This window comes from Sus scrofa, chromosome 3 (genome assembly GCF_054392235.1).
Source record: "Sus scrofa isolate SSC_HxYL_T2T_F1_AM1 chromosome 3, Sscrofa_HxYL_maternal_Yorkshire_Landrace_v2.0, whole genome shotgun sequence".
In the NCBI taxonomy this organism is placed as follows: Eukaryota; Metazoa; Chordata; class Mammalia; order Artiodactyla; family Suidae; genus Sus; species Sus scrofa.
The window spans coordinates 130,320,178-130,343,204 of NC_139385.1; the positions used below are offsets into that span (position 1 = coordinate 130,320,178).

At 53.3% G+C, this 23,027-nt stretch overlaps 1 long non-coding RNA gene across 1 annotated transcript in view; it reads right to left on the reverse strand.

Moving 5' to 3' along the window:
• LOC146404936 (uncharacterized) overlaps positions 1–19,253 on the reverse strand; it is a 639,839-nt gene extending 620,586 nt beyond the window's left edge. Inside the window, exon 1 of the long non-coding RNA XR_014842521.1 lies at positions 19,193–19,253. This is a non-coding gene — a long non-coding RNA (uncharacterized LOC146404936). The remainder of the gene's footprint in view (positions 1–19,192) is intronic.
• Positions 19,254–23,027: the final 3,774 nt, after the last annotated feature.

Here is a 23,027-nt window from a genome sequence, read left to right on the forward strand (position 1 = left end):
TGGGGCCAGCCTGCTAGAGGAGTGAGAACAAGCCTCGGGCTTGGTAATCAGAGAACTCCATATCTCTGATCAGGAGGGGATGGCTTCCGAAAAGGGCGTGTGACCTCAGACAAGGCCAGTCAGGGTCTGCCAAGCTTTTTTCTTTTCTGTCTGTTTGTTTGTTTGTTTTTCCTTTTTTAAAAAAATTAAAGTGTATAAAAAAATGAAAGTATAGTCGATGTACAATGTTGTGTGATCCAAGCATTTTTCTAGTGGTTCTTTCGGGAAAGAGTTACTGCCCACTTGAATTATTGAGGTCACTCTGGCTTCCCACGTGGTGACAACAGAGAGTGAAGGAGGGGGGTGGGGGGGAGGTGCTGTTGACATCGTTCCAGCCAAGACTGTCTGACCAACCCTAACTTATCAGTTCCGTGGGTCCATACATTAGCGTTTGGTAGCTTGAAGAGTCTGATGAATTGTTTCTTTAAAACAAACTCTTCATTTTTGCCATTCCAGGACTTTAGGACTCACATTCTCCTCTTCCAAGAAGCCTGCTTGAATCACCCCTTCCCATGGCATATTTCATTCAAATTACATTGCCTCGAGCTGATTTGTCTGTAATGTTATAAATGGAGGGGGCGGGGGGGGAAGGAGTGTTTCTGGAAGCTGTGTGGTCTCCCAAGCAGGGAAGGAGCTTCCTTCCAGAGCGTGAGATTGTGTTGTGTGAGCTGCGTCTGCACATCGGGATGGAGTGAGTCTGTGAGGACGTAGGGGCCTGCCTGAGGTCACCAGGGCAGATGAGGATGTGTGTCTGTGACCAGAGCGGAGGTGACGTGCGTGCCTGCGTGTGTGGGGAGTAAGTGTGTGCAGGAGGGAGCAGAGAGGCAAAGCAGACAGCAGGACCTGCTCAGGGCAAGTCCTTGCAGGGCTGGCGGGAGTGTCTCTGCTGCAGCCTTGAGAGCCAGGCACGTGCATGGTAGGAGGCCCCAGCGGTACCTTCTGCACGAGGAGCTGCGGTCTCAAGGCGCGGCCTTGGGCAGGGACTTCCTTTATCTTTGTAGCTCAGCGTTGCCTCTTCGCCCCCAGAGGCCATAGCCCCTTTATTTCTGCCTCCCCAGTGCCTAGCCCAGTCCCTGCCTCTTGGCAGAGCCCCATGGTTAGCATTAAAGGATAAATGAAGAAACGAATGATCTGGATGGGAGGACGGTCTCCCCTCCGCCAAGTAGCCCAGGGAGGACGCAGGGCAGCCGCTCTGCAGGTGTGGTGTTCAGAGCCCCCGCACTGTGCTCTCTCTGTCTGTCTGGCTCTTTGCACGTTCAAGTGTCCCCGCTGGGACAAGCTTCTCTTTATCCCCTGCACCTGCTTACAATCCGCACAACTTCCCCAAGAAGCCTGCCCTGCACATGCTCACATACACTCTGGGTAGGTGCCTCTTCAAGGGGCCCCATGTCACTGGTCCTGGCAATTTTGGAAATGATTAGCACACTGCTTTTTTCCCCTCTTTATTTAGGGCTGCAGCTGCAGCATATGGAAGTTCCCAAGCTAGGGGCTGAATCAGATCATAGCAATGCCAGATCATAGCTGCATCTTTGATCCACATTGCGGCTCACAGCAACACCAGATCCTTTAACTCACTGAGCAAGGCCAGGGATTGAGCCTGCATCCTCAAGGATACTAGTCAGATTCTTAACCCACTGAGCCACAGTGGGAACTCCCCCCACACTGCATTTTACATGCCAATTTCTCTCCATCGTGCCTCCGTATTTGAGCTTCCCAGGGGCTGGGACCTTGTCAGATCCTGTTTTGGTTTTATCCCCACTGCCTGGTGTCCACTTGTTCATTTACTCAACAGCTATTTATTCAACCCCCATTAATGTGCCAGGCTCTGTTCTAGATGCAGGAGCTATGGCTGTGAGCATGACAGAGGAGTTCCCTGCCTGCCTGGAGCTTCCATGTTAGTGCGTGGAGAGAAAACAAGCAAATAAACAGATACTCAGGTGGGGTTAAGGATCCAGTATTGTCACTGCTGTGGCTTGAGTTCGAGCTCTGGCCTGGGAACTTCCACATCCCATAGGCACAGCAAAACGAAACAAGCCCCCAAAGCAACTGTCCCAAATACTCAAAACTTGTCATTTCATTGCTGATACGTGCAATGAATCAAAAAAAAAAAATCAGGACAGTGCAGCGAGAGAGCCCGCAGGGTGCCACTTTAGGGAGGTGACGTTTATTCTGGGCAAAGATGGGCAGGAGAATATTCTAAACAGGGGAAGAGCTGGGGGCTTAAGGTGGAGCCACGTTCTGCTCCCCCAGTTTGAACAGCAGGGGGCTGATGTAGAGGAGGGGTGGGGAGAGTTGAAGACAGAGAGGCAAGTAGAAGCCCTAACTGGTAGAGAATTTTGGCCATGGTAAGGAATCCAGGTATTATTCAAATCACAATTGGGAAGGGACCTGATCTCATTTAAAACCTTTACGGATCACTCTGGTTGTGGCGTAGACTGCATCGTAGGGGACGAGAGAACGGGGAGACCCTGAGAGCCACGTGGGTGAGACTGTGGCAGCCATGGACATGGAAGAGAAAGGAGGGGTTGAGAGCCATGGAACGGAGTTCACGGAACTTGGCGATGAATCCCACGTGGTGAGGGAGAGGAACTGGGGATCAGGATGCTCTCCAGGCTTGAGAGGCCGAGTCCATGCTGGTGCCAGTTACCAAGATGGGAAAGACCAGATCGTTAACAGTTTTAGTGTGGCCTGTGTTAATTTTGCCATGCCTGGTAGATGCCCAAATGGAGATGACAAGTGACGTGAGCCTCGGTGGAAGGGTTGGAGCTGAAGACGCAAGTGCGGGAGGCATCAGCCTACGAGTTGTCTTAAAGCCCTGGGGAGGCCTTCTAGGAAGCGTCTAGAGGAAGAGGAGAAGTGGACACATATCAATAGGTAGAGGTTGACCGAAACCAACAGGGACAGGCAGAGAGAGAAGGAAAGTGGGGAGGTGGTTTCCGCCAAAGCCAGGAGAAGGCGACCTTTCAAGGAGGAGGCAGGGCCAACCATCCCAGGGCTGCTGACAGATCCAACAGCTGGGCAGAGAACTGACCCCGGGCTTCAACAAGGTGAAGGTCATGGAGATTCTGACAAGGTCGGTTTTAGTGCAATGGTGGGAATGGGCACCCCGGGGGTGGGTGTGGAGGAAGGGCAGTGAATAAGCGAGAGAAGGGGGCAGAAAGAGCTTCTTAAGGTAATTCTACTGTGATGCACAGCAAACCATTGGAGCAGTAGCTGCTGAAGGAGAGGGGCAGCAAGGGGGTAGTTTTGAGTTTGTTTTGTCTGTGTTTGGGGGGTTTTTTGGTTTATTTTTTGTTTTGTTTTGTTGGCCGCAACTCTCAGTGGCTTGATGTGGGATCTCAGTTCCCAGACAAGGGATTAAACCCAGGCCGCAGTGGTAAAAGCATCAAGTCCTAACCCCTAGACCACCAGGGAGCTCCCCTGATGTTTCTTTTTAAAGAGATGGGAGCTTGTAGAGAATTTCTGTATGCTGATGAGAAAGACCCCATGGAAGGGGGGGAATTATGATGAAGGAGTGTAGATAATAAGCCATGTCACGGGCAGGGATCTTCGGAAGGCAAGAGGAGTGGATCCAGAGCTCGAGACAAGCTCCTTTATCTAGGACCCGGGATGGTGGGCAGGTAGATGGGTACGGATACCAGGAGGCTTATCGTTTTAAAGGGGGAGGGGAAAATGGGATTCCTGCCAATATTTTCTGTTTTCTCCTTCTAATAGGAAACAAACCGATCAGCTGAAAGACACGTAGAATTAGAAGACAGAGAAGACGGTGGAATGAAAAAGCCAGGGACAGGAGTTCCCATTATGGCTCAGTGGGTTAAGAGCCAGACGAGTACCCATAAGGATGCCAGTTCGATACCTAGCCCCGCTCAGTGGGTTAAGGAGCCAGCGTTGCTGAGAATTGTGTAGGTTGCAAATGCAGCTTGGATCCTGCATTGCTGTGGCTGTGGTGTAGGCTGGCATCTGCACCTCCGATTCGACACCTAGCCTGGGAACTTCCATGTGCCACTGGTTCAGCCATAAAAAGACCAAAAAAAAACAAAAAAAAAACAAAAACAAAAAACAAAAAAAACAAAAGAAAAAAGAAAAAAACACCAGCCCTTTCACTGGCCGAGGAGGACCACTGGGGGTGGGTTCGAGGGGTGAGGTCATGGTACTGAAAGCTGCTCCCTGCTTGCCCAACCCTCACCACACACACTGCCCCCCCCCAGCATGGCCTAGAGCAACCACACCCACGTGGTGGGCCTGGGAACACAAAGATACCACACATGGGGCGGGGTCCTGGCCCCTGTGCTCGGAAGACAAACAGTCCAGCCACAAAGAGCTTCTCAGAGGCATTTTATTGGGGTGCGTGTGTGTCTCCCTCAAGGTCAGGCACCCACTTGCCTCCGGAGAAAGGGCCCCTTCAGCCCTCAGGTTAGTCATCCATCCTGGGCAAACAACGGGGCCTTTCCACGACTTTCCCAGCCACCCCAGGGATCAGAGCCCAGCACAGAGGCTGCTCACAGGGATGCTTCGTAACTTCTTCTCGAACAAAGGAACACATGAGGGCCACCTCACCTCCCACCTGACCAGACTGACCCGCCCCTCCCCTGCCCCTTCCCTGCAGGGCAGCCAGGATGATGGAGCCCAGCTCCGGGAGGGCCCCCGGAAGTTCTCCGGGTTCAAAGGAAGCGCCTCCTGAGAGGGGAGGGCAGACAGAGTCCTCAGGGGCCGAGGAAAGAAAGCAAGCCCTTTCCTTCCTTGATCGGGCACAAAAGGGCTGGTGTTAATTAAGTTGGGGATCCTGTGGGGGCACCAGCCTGACCGCCTTCTCTCATGACCTCCTGGTCGTGACCTCTCCGTGGCCAGAGAAGCCTCTGGAGCACGGCCTCAGTGCCTCACCAGCCGTGGTGAGGCTCTTGACCTCAGGCTAGGGCCCTCCAAGCAGAATGGCCACCTCATTGACGGCAGGGTCAGAGGTCCGCCAGTCCGGGGTCATGCTATTTCCAGCAGGGCCCCCAGTCCTGGTTCAGGCCGAAGGTGGGCTGATGGAGAGCTGTCCCCTGGGGGTCTGGGCCTGAGGGGAGGTGGGCCCGCACGCCTGTGCTCTTGATCCTCTCCGTCTCCACCCCTCCTTTGCCCCTGGGAGCCTCCTGAGTGCCCTGGGCAGCTAGACGAAGAGTGGGAACCTAGCTGGATCTGGAAGAATTTTTTTTGGTCTTTTTGTCTTGTGGGGGCCGCACCTGCGGCATATGAAGGTTTCCAGTCTAGGGGTCCAATCAGAGCTGTAGCTGCCAGCCTACACCACAGCCACAGCAACTCGGGATCTGAGCCGCATCTGCAGCCTACACCACAGCTCATGGCCACGCCAGATCCTTAACCCACTGAGTGAGGCCAGGGATTGAACCTGCATCCCCAGGGATGCTAGTCAGATTCATTTCTGCTGAGCCACAACGGGAACTCCATGGTAGCACTTTGAGAAGCTCATCTCAGGGAAAATTTGCTGAGCCTTCCCGAAGGGGTTCTCAGTTTGGCTGGGAACCAAGAGAAAGAATAGGCCAAGTGGGTTATGGGCCCAGAAGCTGAGCAGGAGAGGGGCGCGCACAGCTGGCTCCCGGCTCCTGCTGACGGGCTCACCAAGCCCTGCTGGGCAGGAGCAGACCCAGCTGCCAGGAGGCTGACCAGAGAGAGGCCCTGAGTGCCAGGGAGGCTGAGGGGCTCTTGGTCAGGCTGGGAAGGAGCCACTCTGCAGGAGATGGTGAGGGGGTGACCTCGCCCCAAACCTGAGGGCTGGCAAGGGACACGCCCTCACCCAGCGGGGCCCAGGTCCAGGGAAGCCTCCCCTGCGAGGAGGCTTTGAAAGGAGCTTCCAGAACAAGCAAGGACAGCTTATGGGTGAGCCTTTGTGCCTGTACTAGTGTCCTGAGGCCACCGCAACAACGCACCACAGAGTGAGGAGCTTAAACAACAAAATGTATTTTCTCATGGTTCAAAATCATCTAAGTCTGAGATGAAGGTATCAGGAGGGCTGGTGTCTCCTGGGCCTCTGCGTCTGGCCTGACACCTTATGTGGCCTTTCCCGGTGTCTTCCCTCTTCTTATGAGGCCATTAGTCACACTGGATTAGGGCCCCACCCTCATCTCACCTTAATCACCCCCTTATCTCCAAAAATGGTCACATTCTGAGGAACTCAGGCTTAGGGGGTCAACATACCAATTTGGGGGACAGAGTTCAGTCCCTAACAGGGACAATGATCCCTGATAGTGACAGCATGTTACAGAGAAATGGACTGCTGGACCCAGAGAGAGTAACAACACCAACAGCAGGAGGGACGGTTCCTCGTGTGTGTGTGTGTGTGTGTGTGTGTGTGTGTGTGTGTGTGTGTGTGTACACGCTCATACCATGCACACGTGCACGCAGCCTGCTATTCACCCAACAAGTCCATTTCCCTGAGCTCCCTGATATTCCCTAGAGGCTCAGAGGAGACAGGCACTACCGGCCCATTTTAAGGATGAGCTGATGGAAGTTGTCCACGTCACACAACAGGCAAGTGGAAGCCCTGGAACCCCCACCAGGCTGCCTCGGGCCCCTGGGTGCTCCCGCCCACAGCCCCATCCTTTCCAGCAAGGTCGTGCCTAGGATCTCACCCCACCTGCCTGGTGGAGGAGGAAGCTGAGGTGGCAACCTGCTGCCTGGAAGCAAAGTGATTCATAAGGCCGTAAGTTTACTGGCTAAAACTGTGTCTTATCTCCCTGACTCACTTGATTTTTAGGCTCTGACAAGCTCAGTGATTTGCCCGCATCTGACAGGTCCTTGTACCCAGAGGGCAGGGCTCTGTCCCTGCTGGATCCGGCTTCCCCCACAGACGTCCCTAAGCTGTCCCAGAGAAGGTCCCTGCGGGCAGGCACATCCATCCCTGGCTGCACCCTGACAGCCTCTGGGCCTGCTCTCTGGGGGCCTTTGCCCTTCTGATGCCATCAAATCCTGTGGGCCTCACCCTGGTCCCTCCATCTTGCTCCGGAGAAGCGCAGTTTCCCAGGAGCCTCCTGTGGAGGCATGAGGGCTGTGACAGGCAAGATGGGGTGTGTGGGGGTCACTAGGGGGCCAGAGGCCCAGTCTCTAGGACACCAGCCCATTTCTCATGGAGCCATGGAAACTCTCCTTTGAACTGGCCCTGCCTAGTCCTACCCTGTAGGAGACCCTTGACCAGCCATCCTTAGGCCTCCAGCCAAGGCTTTGCTTGGTTTGCTGGTGGAAAGCTTCATCTAGACCCTTCCAAGGAGCTCAGGCTCTCCAGGGTCTGCCGCTATGGCCATGGTGGGTGGGGGACCAGAGGGCAAGTCCTTCCTTGACCAGGCGGTGATGGGTAAGGGTCCCTCGGTGGAGACCGGGGCCTGGAGAGCTGCTCATCTTTGACTGCAAGGTTCTTCCAGCCAAGCATCCACTCAAGGGCTGGGAGCAGGGGCCCCAGAGTGGCCTCAGCAGTAACTTTGGGTCTAATCATAGTGGCCGTGACCTTGCCGGCCTGTGCATGGATGGACGACCATGTGCCCAGAATGGCCTGGGCTCCGTGGAATCTCTTCTCCTAGTCAGCTCCAGTGCGCAGGCTCCTGCTGGCAGAGACCAGGACATAGAGACCAAGGACCACACGCTGCCAGCGGGACGGTCCCCGGAGGACCCCTCTGTCCAGTCCTCTCGCTGACAGTGTGGAAACTCACTTGCTCCGCTCAGCTCCCAGGGCTCTGCAGGGTTGGTGTTCACGGCCCCTGTGGCCCAAGGCCACCGCAGCCCAGGAATAAACGAGGTTGGGGCCACAGGGAGTTCAAGCCCCCTCCTCCCCCCCCGCCCCCTCCACCAGGGGTCACGGTCAAGGACTTGAGGTTGGGTTCCTCGCGGCACACACCTCTTCACCATTTCCACCTGTCCGTTTCCATCAGGGGCCCAGGGCTTTGCCTGGATGGGAAGAGACTGCAGGTCTGTCCTGGGCCCATCGCTGTGAGCAGGGACCTTTGCAGGAAATAAAGAAGCATTGATTGTGTGGGTCCTGGCGGCAGGTAACTGAAACTCCTTCCCCTCAGACCAAACCCTGAGGTGCTCCGGGCTCTGAGCTGGCACAGCCCTGAAAGGCGCTGACTGGGGCCTGGCCCTGCTCCAGCAGGAGCGGCGTGGGAACGTGGCCTTTAGCCCCTGCCGGGCCCCGCGTGCGGGGAGCTGGGTGTGGGGCGGGCGCCATCTGGGGCCAAACACCAGGGCCAGGCCTCAAACGGCCCACAGCAGCCCCGTCTCCTGCCTTTTCATCCCTGTCTACGGGGCTTCCAAGACTGTCTCTTGGTGATGCAGGAGGCTCACGGGAATTCCCTCATTCCCATGAGAGGTCCTGGGCTGTGCCCCCCCCCAACCCCTGCCTCCAGGGACCACTCCTGACCATCTGGAGAGGCGCGCATCATTAGGGTGGAGTAAGGCCTGGGAAGGATGGCTGGTCAGAGAGCCTGGATCCATGAAGCCCGTCCTTTCTTTCCTCTCGACTTTTTTTTTTTTTTTTTTTTTTTTTTTGGCTTTTTAGGGCCTCTCCCACGGCATATGGAGGTTCCCAGGCTGGGGTCGAATCAGAGCTGCTGACCTACACCACAGCCACCGCAACACAGGATCCAAGCCACATCTGTGACCTACACCAGAGCTCACGGCAACACCAGATCCTTAACCCACTGAGCAAGGCCAGGGATTGAACCTGCATCTTCATGGATGCTAGTCAGATTCATTTCCACTGAGCCACGATGGGAACTCCCTTCCTCTCAGTCTTTGAGAAAGTGGCTCCTGACATTTTGACACCTCAGTGACTGTGGCTGTGGGGACAGGTCCTGGGGTGGGTGCTCATGGTAAGGGCTGCGAGTGGCAGCCCTGGCCTGCAGCGGTGGCGGCAGCAGGGGGGCCTGTTCGGCCGGAAATTCTTGGTCTGGCCTGGCCGCTCCCGAGCCTGAGGCCAGCAGGAAACCTGCCTTTCCTGTCCGGTGCTCCCAGCCCTTGTCAGGCACCCTGGGTGAGGGCGGGCATTCTCCCCAGTTCTCACACAAAGCTCCACTGGGTTGTTCCCAACAAAAGGACCCTCTCACTTTTCCCTTCTTCTCTGTCTGGTGCAAGGGAGAGTGCCAGACAGTCTTGGGTTCAAATCCCTGCTCTGGCCCTTCCGGATGGAGGCCTGGGGCAAAGCCATTTCCACTGGCTGAGAAATGCCTGTCCTGCGAGCCAGCCTCCATGGGAGCCCTGTCACTGAGCCCCAGCCATGCCCGCACTGGAACTTCTGCAGATGGTGAGGGTCCTTGTGGAGCAACTCCTCCCCACTCTGACCTGGCCTTGGCAGTGTGACCATGGCGTCCTGCCCTCTGAGGGATCTCGGACAATAATGCCAGCATCATCGTGCCTCCTGTGTGCCGGCCCCTGAAGGCTTCATGACCGAGATTTCAAATCCTCCCCATAACGGTCAAATGGGTATTATTATTATTATTCTTCACAGACACAGAGGAGGAAACAGAGGCTCAGAGAGGTTAAGTGACTTTCCTGAGGTCACACAGCTAGTAAATGGCCACTCAGGAACTTTGACCCTAAAAACCAGGCACCTTCCACTGAAAGCATTTCTTGGGGATGGGGAAACGGAAGGGTGAGGCGCTCTCTCAGGGGCAGTCATGGGGAGGGGTCATCCCCTGGGTAATGGCTAAGCTGTCGAAATAGCCAGCAGCGCCCCTAGACCTGTGGAGTCATCTTCAGAAATCCCCTCTATCTCTGGACCATCTAAGACCTGACTTCCCTCCACAAGAGCCTCAGCTGGGTCCCACAGTGGGTGACCCCCTCCCCAGACCAGCCCTAGCTTGCCAGCCTGCTTGCCACTCTCACTGTCCTCCCTGGACCCAGCCCCACTGGTTCTGGTTCTGACTGGTACAAAGGGGACCAAGGATGAAAAGTGAGGCTCCAGACTGGGTTATTCGGTGGACTCAGAGGCCACCTGCCAAGGCCCAGGATATGTGAGAAATACTTCATGAGGAGTTCCTGCTGTGGCTCAGTGGGTGAAGAACCCAACATATTCTCCGTGAGGATATAGGTTTGATGCCTGGCCCCACTCAGTGGGTTAAGTATCCAGCATTGCTCCAGCTGCAGGTCACAGATGCTGCTTGGACCCAGCGTTGCTGTGGCTGAGGTATAGGCTGGCAGCTGCGGCTCCAATTTGACCCCTAGCCCAGGAACTTCCATATGCCACAGGTACAGGCTTAAAAAGAAAAAAAAAAGACAAAGAAATACATCATGGCTTCTAGCAAGCATACAGATCTGGATTCATAGAGCAACTAAAATATTTTCTAGCATGAAAGAGAAAGAAATCTGTTTAACTTCTTTGAGCCTCCGTTGTCTCATCTGTCAAATGGGTTATTGTAAGGAGAAATATTAAGGATGGGGCCTGAGTGTTGTGCTTGGCACATAGTAGAGGCTCAATAAACAGTGACGACTCTTCTTAACATCTTTCTAGATCTGGATAATATAGGGGGTGTCATTTAACCAGGACCTTAGGAAACTTCTGGATTTCATTGCTGCTCTGTCTTGAGAATTCCCAGGTGAGGCGTGGATATCGAAGACAATTCCTGTGGGATCGGGAGGGCCCAGAGGGGGATGAGCTTCTGCAGGGGCCGGAGAGGCCACCGGGGACAGTGACATCCATCCCGCGTGGGTAGCAGCGGCCTGCCTCCCCCAGGCTACAGAGCCCTGCCCCGTCCTTGGCTCCTCTGCTCACTTGCAGCCTCATTCACGGTCCCAGTGAGCAGAAAGGCCATCCCTGAGTGTGAGCCTCAAGGATGTGAAGTCACACTTTGCAGTGTGACCATTCCGGAAGGCGGAGGGGGGGGGGGGGAAGGACCCTACAGCAACATTAGATGGGTCTGCATGGAAGGCCCAGGATGCTGGGGTTAGGAGGGGGCTGTGCTTCCCGCAGCAGAGGCAGGGAGCTAGAGGGGAGAGACCAGAAGGGGGCCGGGGGTCAGGGAGCTTCAGGGGAAGGATGGGACCAGTCTTTCCATCTTAGGAGCCACCCCTAAGCAGGGCCTGCTAGACTGGACCAAGGATGGATACGGAGCCCATATGGAGGCTGGTCCTAGGTCCCCTGGGAGCCAGGCCCCTGTACACCTGTGCTTTCCAGTGTGAAAACCCTCAATTGCTTCGAATGGACTTCCAGAGCTCCCAGGCTTGGGGCTGAGACATCAGAAAGAAGGGCTGGCAGAAGATGGGGGATATTTCCTTGGGTTCCAGCTGACTCAGGAACCTCAAAAGCTAAATCACCTCCAGCTTTTAGCTGCATTAAAAAAAAGTTAGTAAAGGGGAATATTTAAGATCTGTCTTCGGGGTCAAGGTCAAGGGCCAGCAAGATTTCCACTTGTGGTCCCGGAGGTGACCGGGTATTCCCACTCACATGCCCCTGCAGCTTTGCTGGTCACAGCATGGCTGCAAATTACAGGTTTTTAGAACAGTCCGGATGATGAAGTCACTGCAGCCCTAATCCTATTTATTTCAATGACAGCTCTGGCCGAGCAGTAAATCTTGCTGCCAACCATGTCTCTTGTGGCCAGTACCCTGAAGGAGCTACCACCAGACGTGACTACAGGGAGGGGTTTTTGTTAGAGCCTCAATCTGCCATTCATCACCTTCTTCCTTCCACTGGAAAGTTCTTCCAGGAAAGGCTGCCATGTGGTCGACTGTAATTTTCAAAGATGGCCTCCACCGTGTATCCCACGGGACATGCTCCTCCTGGCACTCCTCCTGCGAGGAGGGGTCTGTGTCCCCTCTCCTTGAACCTGGGTGGGACTGTGGGACTGCCTCGATGAGGAGAAGTCACCACAGAAGTGACCCTTATGGGACGTTCCAAGCCAGCTCAGAAAACTGCCATGAGCCTCCACTTTATTTTCAAGGGACTCCTGCTCTTGGAATCCAGCTGCCATGCTGTGAGGAAGCTCAGGCCATGGGGAGAGGCCGCATGCAGGTGTTCTGGTCCACAGGTCCCAGCTGACCACCAGCATCGGCCACCAGTTATATGAGTGAGGAGACTTTCCGGATGACTCTAGGCCCAGTTGGCATCTGACGGCAACGGGAAGAAAGACCCTGATTGATTGAGAAGCACCGGGCTGACCTGGCCAACCCCCAGCAGTGGGAGAGGTAGTAACAGCACGATGGTGGCTGTTTCACTGAGATTCGGGGGGATGGTTGCATAGTGATGGATCACGGGAACACCCAGGAGCCATAATGATGAACAACCCCCAGGGCCCCTCTGCCACGGAAAAGTGGACAGACTCCATCCTCCCACCTTTCCTTCTCAGGTGCTGAAGATGCACTAGCTAGGTGATTCCATCTCTCCCAGCAGGATGGGGAAGCAGGAAGTCCCGTCCTCAGGAGGGAAAGACGGCTCTCTCCCATTCCCAAGGAAGTCCTCCTGAAAATTTCCACCGAGAGAGGCAGTCGTGGTGTCGTGGCAAGAAACAGACGCAAAAGCCATTTGAGGACCCAGTGTCCTCGTGCATTCAGGATAAGATAACAAAATGCTAGAGACTCAGTGCCTTATGAACAACAGGCATGTGTTTCTCACGGTTCTGGAGGCTGGGCGGTCCATGACCGTGGCGCGTGCAGACATGTGGTTCCGTGAAGGCTCACCTCTGGTCCCTAGCCAGTGCCTTTTCGTCGTAAGCTCACGCGGTGGAAAGAACAGGTTTCGTAAGGGCACTCATCCCTTTCATGAGGCTCCACCTTTGTGACGTGATAATTTCCCCAAGGTCCATTTCCTAATACCCCCCCTTGGGGGGCTTTAAGCATTGAGACCATAACATCCAGGTAGAAATCCCTATGCTGCCACCTCCGGGCACCCTGCCCTAGACTCAGTCACTTTACTTCTCTGGGTTTGGGGATCCCCAACTACAAAAAGGGAAAGCTCACACCTGCCTCAGTGGATCTGCCTGGCAATTCAAGACTCTTCATAAACCGTCTTATCCTAAAAAACGATTTTGAGGAGTTTCCGTTGTGGCTCCGTGCTAATGAACCCAGCTGGTATCCATGAAGATTCGGGTTCAATCCCTGGCCTCGCTCAGTGGATTAAGGATCTGGGATTGCCATGAGCTGTGCTGTAGGTTGAAGACATGGCTGGGATCTGGCATTGTTGTGGCTGTGGCGTAGGCCGGAGGCTACAGCTCTGATTTGACCCCTAGCCTGGGAACTTTCATGGGCCACGGGTGCAGCCCTAAAAAGACACACACACACACACACACACACACACACACACACACACAGGGTTTACGGCAGATTATGGGTATGATCCATGCAAATGGCCTTGGAACAACTCATATTTGTCAAAGGCTTACTAAGCGCCAGCCACAATTTTAAGCACTTTTGCACATACTAACTTTTTTGATAGTCACAACAACCCTGCCAGCTAAGTAGTACTATTTTCTGCATTTTACAGATGGGAGAAACCAAGGCACAGAGAGACTAAGTAACTTTCCCAAGGCCACACAGGTAGTAGGTAGCAGAGTTGGAACTCGAACCCAGGAAGTCTGACCCTAGAGCCCACTGTGTCATCCCACGTCTCGGGAAATGGTTACCTCTGGGCTAGAGGTGCTGATGGCGTCAGTGTCCAGCCCATCCTCTTCCTGGAGAACCAATCTGAGGGATCCAGGGCTGGAACCAGTGGTATGGATGGAAAGATGCCCAGCGCTGAGGTGTGCCAGTAGGGAAGACACAGTGTGGGCTGAGTCATGCCCAGTGCGCCTGGGCTGCTGGCAGGGGGCGGGGAGGCATAGTAATAACCAGGAGGGAAGGGAACCGCCAAAGAAGAAGGCGCAAAAAGAAAAATTTTTTTTGGCGTTCCCGTAATAGCTCAGCAGTAACAAAACTGACTGGTATCCATGAGGACTCGGGTTCGATCCCTGGCCTTGCTCAGAGGGTTAAGAATCTGGTGTTGCCATGAGCTGTGGTGTAGGTTGCAGGTGTGGCTTGGATCCCACGTTGCCGTGGCTGTAGTGTAGGCCAGCAGCTGTAGCTGCAATTGGTTCCCTAGCCTGGGAACCTCCATATGCCTCAGGTGTGGCCCTAAAAAGCAAAAAAAAAAAAAAAAAAAAGTATAGTTGATTTACAATGTTGCGCCAGTTTCTGCTGTACAGCAAAGTGACACATACATATTCCATTTTTTTTTTTTTTTTTTTGGTCTTTTTGCTATTTCTTGGGCCGCTCCCGCAGCATATGGAGGTTCCCAGGCTAGGGGTCTAATCGGAACTGTAGCCACCGGCCTACGCCAGAGCCACAGCAACGCGGGATCTGAGCCGCGTCTGCGACCTACACCACAGCTCACGGCAACGCCGGATCGTTAACCCACTGAGCAAGGGCAGGGACCGAACCCGAGACCTCATGGTTCCTAGTCGGATTCGTTAACCACTGCGCCACGACGGGAACTCCTATATTCCATTTTTTAATGTTCTTTCCCATCAAGGTCTCTCCCAGGAGACTGGATATAGTTCCCTGTGCTACACAGTAGGACCTTGGTGCTTGAGGGCATTTTCAATATCAGGACAGTAACACGCATCTGGAGGCCTCGGGGGGCTGAGTCACCCTGGAGGGACGTGAGGAAGTAGAGCTGGCGGATGCATCAAGGACACTTGACATTGAGACTGGCCCTCTCCCTTGGGCCATGGGACCCTCTGTGAGTCGCCTGCCCTCATCTCTGAAGTGGTGATAAATTGTGCAGGTCCCAAATGAGCGTGTGTGTACAAAATGCTCAGGAAACCACTCGGGTTTCCAGTGAGCAAAACACGTCTTCTTTTAAGCTTCCTAAAATGTTTTAACTGTTTTGCAGGGAAACTTACTTAAAACAAATAAGGTGATTCCTTAACTTCTTAAACAGCATCATTTGCATATCATTTAACTTTTCTTTGTGACTCAAGGTTAATCATTAGGAACACCCATTTCCAGACTGAGCTGCACAGTGACGCGGGGCTAGGAGGGCACGTCTTGTCCCGTGTGCCTGTGCAGGGTGGCCCGGGGCTGCGGGGCTTCGAAGTCCTGCTGAGAGCCCTGGCTAGATCATCCGTCTCAGCCCCTGTAAGGCTGTCAGCCGACACCTCTCTGTGCTGTCAGAATGTCAGCCCAGAGCCCTTTAACCATACTTGGATTTATGCTGCTAATCTCTTGTGATTTACAAACCAGATGCCCGCATTTGTCGCATGTTCATAAGAGCAGGGATTCCTCGTGTTCCCACTGTGGCACCATGAGTTAAGGTGGTGTCACTGCAGCATCTCGGATCACTGCTGTGGCACAGGTTTGATCCCTGGCCCGGGAGCTTCCACATGCAATGGGCACGGCAAAACCCTCTTCCAGCCCCCCGACCCCCCTCCCACCCAAAAAAAGCAAGGACTCCTGAGTACAGAGAACTGAGGGGTTTAACTCAGGGTAAAGTGCATGTGTATTAGTGCATGGAGTTTGTGACATTGGCCTTGACTACCCAGAGACCACTGATGCTCCCTGACATTCAGCAGCTCCAGGTCGGGGAGGTGTGACTATAACTCAAGACCTGTCAGTGGTTTTCTTTGACTTAGTTCCTTATTATTATTATTATTATTTTTTTTTTTTTTGTCTTTTTGCTATTTCTTGGGCCGCTCTTGCGGCATATGGAGGTTCCCAGACTAGGGGTTGAATCGGAGCTGTAGCCCCTGGCCTACGCCAGGGCCACAGCAACGCGGGATCCGAGCCGCGTCTGCAACCTACACCACAACTCACGGCAACGCCGGATCCTTAACCCACTGAGCAAGGGCAGGGATCGAACCCGCAACCTCATGGTTCCTAGTCGGATTCGTTAACCACTGCGCCACGATGGGAACTCCCTATTATTTTAACACGGAACTGTTTCTCTTCCTTCCCGCAATTGGGATTCGCTGTCATTTACAAAAACTTCAGGGCCATAACGGCTCCTACAGTCTCACAGTCCATGCTCCACCTGCTTTGACACACACCCTCCCTGGGTTACACCTGGCAAGCATCTTCTAAGTGCCCAGCACCCAGCCAGGCACTCAGTGGGGAACACTGGCCGGCCTTCCAGGAGTTCTAGGTCCGAGGTAAGTTTGATGCATGGGAACAGTTAGGAAACACACAGGAAGACCAGAAGTAGAGGCTGGCTGGCTGTGGCCCCGTGCGGCCAGTGTGTTAGTGCAACGGGCATTGGGGAGGGAAGGCTGCTGGGGGCTTCTTGAAAGGCCAGGTGTGGAGGGATGGGGATTGTGAGGGAGCAGACCTGCAGCCACACCCGCTGGAGGGACAGCTAACACTGAGCGGTGCTCAGGTTCCAAAAATTGTTGACAGGTCTGCATTGTGAACAAAGCCTATGCAGGGTCCCTGAGAGACGTGAGGGGTGACAGGCAGGGAAGCATGGTGGGAAGCCCTCAGGACTGGCTGATGGAGAATTCGTGGGCGATCTGGAGTTGGGGTTGGGGTGAGGAGAAAACCAGGAAACGAGGAGCGAGCAGAAGGCATGGGAGCCAAGGTGGGGCGGGAGCCAGGAAGTCAAGGTCCAGGCTGGGGAAGCCAAGTGTGACGGCCTCGTGAGAGGCTAGGAGGGGGACAGAGATGCCAGCCAACCCGTGGCCCAATGGGGGCCGGTGCCTGCACTCCCAAAGCATGGCAGGCTGAGCTCAGATGGAGCGTATTCAAAGCCAGGGTGCCAGGTCCTTCCAGCCTGTTGTAATAGGCAATTATCACAGTGAAATGTAAACAGGAAGCCTCTCATTCAATCACCTCGAAATTGGTTTCAAACAATATTAACTCAGAACACACTCCCTCCCTCCCTCCCGTCCCCCCCCCCCACACACGCCATGCTGCGCAACAAAAGAAAGTTGCCTTCTTTGCAAATTTACAGGCAGCAGGGGGCACACAGGCCAGGGGGGTGGGGGGGGCCCGGTTCCCCTCCCCCAACAAAGCACACTGGTTACAGGGCAGAGATGACCCAGGAAAACGTGGTACTCAGAGGTCTCCAGGAAGGTCCTGGAAAGTTGGCATGAGGTTCCTTGCACGTCCTCTGAGCTCTGATATTGTTGGAACGCAGATGATCAGAGCATCATGCATGCCAAGGAGACCTGGTCTCACGTGCCTGGCTCCCAACCCACAGGGCTCTGAGGGGCCTGGGGGGCAACACACCGACACTTGCAGGGTCTTGGGCCCATTGGGGGTTCTGGCAAGGGCAGGGTCGGGGTGGAGTTCTGGCCCTTGCTGCAGAGACCAGGAGTGGAGCACGGCGGGGGTGTGCCTACATCACACCTGGAACCCCCTTCTTCACCTTCTATTAAGTCCTCTAGGTAGCATCTCAGTTGCATCTCTACTTTCTTCAGGTGGGGCCACCCAGGCCCAGACCCGTGCAGCCATTCCTCCAGGGTCACACAGCTGCTAAGTGGCAAAGCAAACGCACTGCAGCTTTCAGGCCCAAGATGACAGGGAGAGGCCCTCGGGGGACAACGATGGCAGTTGTCACTGTTTGGAAAAGTACGGAGAACCTCTGCGTTCCAGGAGGCATGACAAGATGTGAGAGTTCCTGATCGAGTTGCACGTCCGCGGCTGGGTCTCACCCAGCTTCCTCCCGGTATCCTGCTCTCCCAAGCCGGCCCTTCCCAGAGGGAGGCGGGCAAGCGCAGGGCATCCCTCGGGGGGCCGGGGTGCAGAGGCGGCGTGGCGGCGCCTTCCTGCCCAGCGCGCTCCACCTCGCGGCCCGAGCGGGAACTGCGGGCTCGGGGGCGACTGGCGGCGAGTCCCCCACGGGCTCCGCCAGGCCCCGCGGCGCCCCTCCCGCTTCGTGGATCACCGGACTCCGCAAGCCTGATCATCACGTAGCATCATGCAAAGACTCGGCTTACTTTCCGCTTCAAGGGCGCAAATGCCAAACGAAATGACAGAATGGACAGTAGAGTGACTGATGCCAGATAGAGGCAGGGGCAGAGGGAACAACACCAGAGACCAAAGAGGACCCGTTCCAGGGGACAGGAGACGTCCGGGGCGGGGGTGGGGGGACGAAGAGCCAGAAAGGAGCAAAGGTTGGAGGGGGCGAGACCCCAAGGTCCAGGGCAGGGTCCTCACAGGGCGGGGTTAGGGAAGTCCTCCAGTGTCCCCCTGGAGAGCTGGGACTCTTTCTGGAAATTGTTGTTTCTCAAGCTACAGGTGCGGGGGTGGTGGTACCCCTGGTTCCAGAGATATTTGAAGGTAGGCAAAGAAATCCAGGAATCACAAGATAAAAATGAAACTTGCCTTTCTTGAGTCTGCTTCAGAGTAACATATTTAAATACATAATTTTTTTGTGTGTGTCTTTTTTAGGACTGCACCTGTGCCATATGCAAGTTCCCAGACTAGGGGTCAAATAGAAGCTGCAGCTGCCGGCCTACACCACAGCCACAGCAACGCCAGATCCAAGCCGCATCTTCGACCTACACCACAGCTCATGGCAACAGGGGATCCTTAACCCACTGAGTGGGGCCAGGGATCCAACCCGCATGCTCGTGGATACTAGTTGGGTTCGTTACCACTGAGCCGTGATGAGAACTCCTAAATACATAAAAGTGAATGTTCAAAAATACTTATTTATTCCAAAAAGATTTATGGAACCCGTAATGCAAAATCCCACTCATTTAAAGCTGACACAGGAGACTTCCATTGCATTGAGCTGCAGGAGGCTGCTTCAGGATGCTCCCCCAGGTAAGGAGACACCATCCCATCCACCTGCCCTGAGAGCCCACCTGTGGAAATGCCAGAAAACTAGGAGGGGAGGCAAGTAGGAGGACAGGAGGTCAGGTGGCATTGGGTGCAGGTCACTCTGGCTGCTCAGATGGAGGAGAAAAGTCAGGAGTCCGGGAAAGAAACTGCACTGCTGCCAGGACCTCTGTTTTGACTTTGGGGCACCCGGACAGGGTCTTGGAAACCCCTATGAGGCCCCAGATCACTTTGAGGACTGCTTAATTAAGAATAATAGTCATGGAGAGTTCCCGTCATGGCACAGCAGAAATGAATCTGAGTAGGAACCATGAGGTTTCAGGTTCCATCCCTGAACCTCAGGGGGTTAAGGATCTGGCATTGCTGTGAGCTGTGGTGTAGGCCAGGGGCTGGAGCTCCAATTGGACCCCTAACCTGGGACCTTCCATATGCTGCGGGTATGGCCCTAGAAAAGCCAAAAAAAAAAAAAAAAGAATAATAGTTATGGGGAGTTTCTGTTGTGGCTCAGCAGTAATGAACCTGACTAGTCTCCATGAGGACGCGGATTCAATCTCTGGCCTTGCTCAGTGGGTTAAGGATCCGGCGTTGTCACAAGCTGTGGTGTTGATCGCAGATAAAGCTTGGATGCTGCATTGCCGTGGCTGTGGTGTAGGCCAGCACCTGCAGCTCCAATTCAATCCCTAGCCTGGGGACTCCATATGCTGCGGGTTCAGCCTTAAAAAGACCAGAAAAAAAAAAAAAAGAAGAAGAAGAATCATGTGAGCCACAAGCCTGAGTACAGATCTGGAACCTGAAAAAAAAAAAAAAAATCTTTAACGCCTCTTCTTGGAGTTGATGTTCCCTTTTCTCTGTTCACCCAAAGAACTTTCAGGGCCCTGGGATGAGCAGGCGTCATGCTCTGTGGCGTCTGCTGAATCAGGAGACTGTAACTGGGCACTTACTCATGGTGTTAAATAATTCATGAAATGTATCCAGAAAAACGCATTTATAGATACAATTTTGTTCTCATTCACAAGTCATTTTCCAACACAGGGACGCAAACAAAGTTATGGGCTGTTGGAGCTAGTGGGGCCCTGAGAATTCTAGTCCAACCCTCTCATTTTATTTTATTAATGTATTTTTGGTTGCACTCTCAGCCTGTGGAAGTTCCCAGGCCAGGGATCGAACCCATGCCGCAGCTACAACCTGCATCACAGCTGTGGTAACACCGGATCCTTAACCCACTGCACCACATGGGAACTTCCCAATGCTCTCATTTTAAAGATGGAGAAGTTATGGCCCAAATAATCCAAATCAACCCAATTCACCAAACATGGAGCACCTACCATATGGTGAGTAAAATCAAGCAGAGTAAGATGCCAGGGAAAGACGGAGAGGGTGTTACTTTGAATAGGGTGTCTGGGAAAAGTCTCTCTGAAAGGGGACTTTCGAGCAAAGGCCTGAAAGAAAAGAAAAACTATTCATGTGCTATTTGGCAGAGAGGTTCCAGGAAGCGGGAAGTAAGTGCAAAGGTCCTGGGGTCAGAGGATGTCTGGCACGTTGAAGTGTAACTAGCACATGCCGTGGTGAGAGGGAGGAGGTGAGGTCAGAGAGGGGACAGAGCAGGCTCTGTAGGGCCTAGAAAGCCACTGTAAGGATTTGAGTTTTGTTCTGAGTGAGAGGGGAAGCCAGTAGAGAGTTTAAAGTGGAGCCGTCACAGAACCTCATTTAGAGGTTAATTCTGGTCACTGCATGGAGAAGAGGCCTCAATTGGAGGGCCGGGATGGAAGCAGAGAGCTGGGTTAGGAGGCTCCTGCATTAATTCAGACAAAAGGTGATGATGGCTGGGGTGACAACAGGAGAGATGTGAGAAGTGGTTAGAGACTAGAAACATTTTGAAGGTTGGGTCCTCCTAAAATGAACTCACCCAAGTCACACACAATTGAGAAAAGACACGGCTGGGAGTTCCAGTTGTGGTGCAGTGGTAATGAACCCGACTAGTGTCCATGAGGAAGCGGGTTCAATCCCTGGCCTCATTCAGTGGGTTTAGGATCCAGCGTTGCTGTGAGCTGTGACATGAGTTGCAGAGGCAGCTCCGATCTGGCCTTGCTGTGGCTGTGGTGTAGGCTGGCCGCTGCAGCTCCGTCTGATTAGGCCCTTGGCCTGGGAACCTCCATATGATGCAGGTGTAGCCCTAAAAAGACAAAAAAGAAAAGAAAGAAAGAAAGAAGAGAAGAGGAAAAGAGAAGACAAGACAAGACAAGACACATCTGGGGTTTCAGGGCTCCTGATTCCCTGGCCAAGACCTCGGTGCTTTGCATATATTATCTGTAAGTCTTATCACAACTGGGGAGGTAGGTATGATTAGTCTAGTTTTACAGGAGAAGAAACTGAAGTTGAGAAGGAGAAACAGACTTTCCCAAGGTCACCCAGCTAGTAACTGTCTGTCTCAGAACCACAACGGGCACACTCCAGAACCCCATTTGCCAAGGGCATCACTACCAACCACCTCCTTCCCAGAAACTTCAGTTGACACGGCCATGGGCCCAGCCACAGGGAGCAAAGACTGCTGTGAACATACCCAGATCGCCTGTCCTAAAACGTCCCCTTTGGTGGCTCTTCCATTTGTCTGAAATCCCCATCACTATCGATTTCTCTGAGGCGGGAGGCCCTGCGGGTACTGCCCACTGTGGGAAGAGTGACCAGATCCCGGTGAAACTTAGGGCAAGAGGGCTTGACCAGGCAGCTCAGGGAAGCAGAAAGCAGAGCGCCCAGAACATCACAGGAGCATAAACCTTGCGCATCTCAGTGCAACCGAGGCTCTTTGGAGAGCAAAGCAAAGGGAACGTGAATGTCATAAATAGCCATTAAAATGTTTTTATTTTTAATTTAGTTTTTTTTTTTTTTTTTTTTTTGTCTTTTTAGGACTGCACTTGAGGTATATGGAAGTTCCCAGGCTAGGGGTCGAATTGGAGCTGCTGGCCTGAGCCACAGCCATAGCAACGCCAGATTCAAGCCACATCTGTGACCTGTACCACAGCTCGTGTCAACGCCAGATCCTTAAGCCACTGAGCAAGGCCCGAGATGGAACCTGAATCCTCATGGATGACAGTCAGATTTGTTTCCACTGAGCCATGATGGGAACTCACATTAAAATGTTTTTAGGAGTTCCCGTTGTGGCGCAGTGGTTAACGAATCCGACTAGGAACCATGAGGTTGCAGGTTCGATCCCTGGCCTTGCTCAGCGGGTTAAGGATCCGGGGTTGCCGTGAGCTGTGGTATAGGTCGCAGACACGGTTTGGATCCCGAGTTGCTGTGGCTGTGGCGTAGGCCAGTGGCTGCAGCTCCAATTCGACCCCTAGCCTGGGCACCTCCATATGCTTCCGGAGCGGCCCATGAAACGGTAAAAAGGCTAAAAAAAAAAAAAAAGTTCTTAGATTCCAGTCCATACCCAGGCCTGTGACTCACGTGACCATATATATATATATATATATATATATATATATATTTTTTTTTTTTTTTTCTTTTGGTACCCGTGGCATGCAGAAGTTCCTGGTCCAGGGATCGAACCTATGCCACAGCGGCAACCAGTGGCAAAGCAGTAACAATGCTAGATCCTTAATCCATGGAGACACCAGGGAACTCCATGTGACCATATTCTTAATTCAGAAGTTCTCAAAGTGGTCTAGTGCCCCTTAGGGGTTCCTAAGACCCTTTCAGGGGAGTGCTGAGGCCAAAACTGTTTTCATAATAATACTAAGATGTTAGTTGCCCTCTTCACTCATTCTTTTAAGAGCGTACAGTGGCAATTACATGACATGTGACAGAGACTGAATGTAGAAACAAGCATAAGAATCTAGCTGTTTCCTACTAAGCCAGATATTAGCAAGATTTGCAAAAGTGTAAAACAATGCCATGCTTTTCACTCTTTTTTGTTTGTTTTTAAAAGTCTACTTATTTTTCATTAAAATGTGTCAATATGAGTTTGTTGTTATTTTAAATGAATTAATAACTAAATAATTTCAAATGCTCAGTTTTAGTTTTCTCAGAGAGTATACATCAATAAATACAGCCCACATACACATACTGGGATCCTCAACAATTTTTTTCCTCTTTTATTTATCAGTTGAGTTCTCAGGACAGGGATCAGATCCGAGCTGCAGCTGCAACCTAAACCACAGCTGTGGCAAGTCAGGAGCCTTAACCCACTGTGCCAGGCTAGGGATTGAACCCGCATCCAGCGCTCCCAAGACGCCACTGATCCCTTTGCTCCTCAA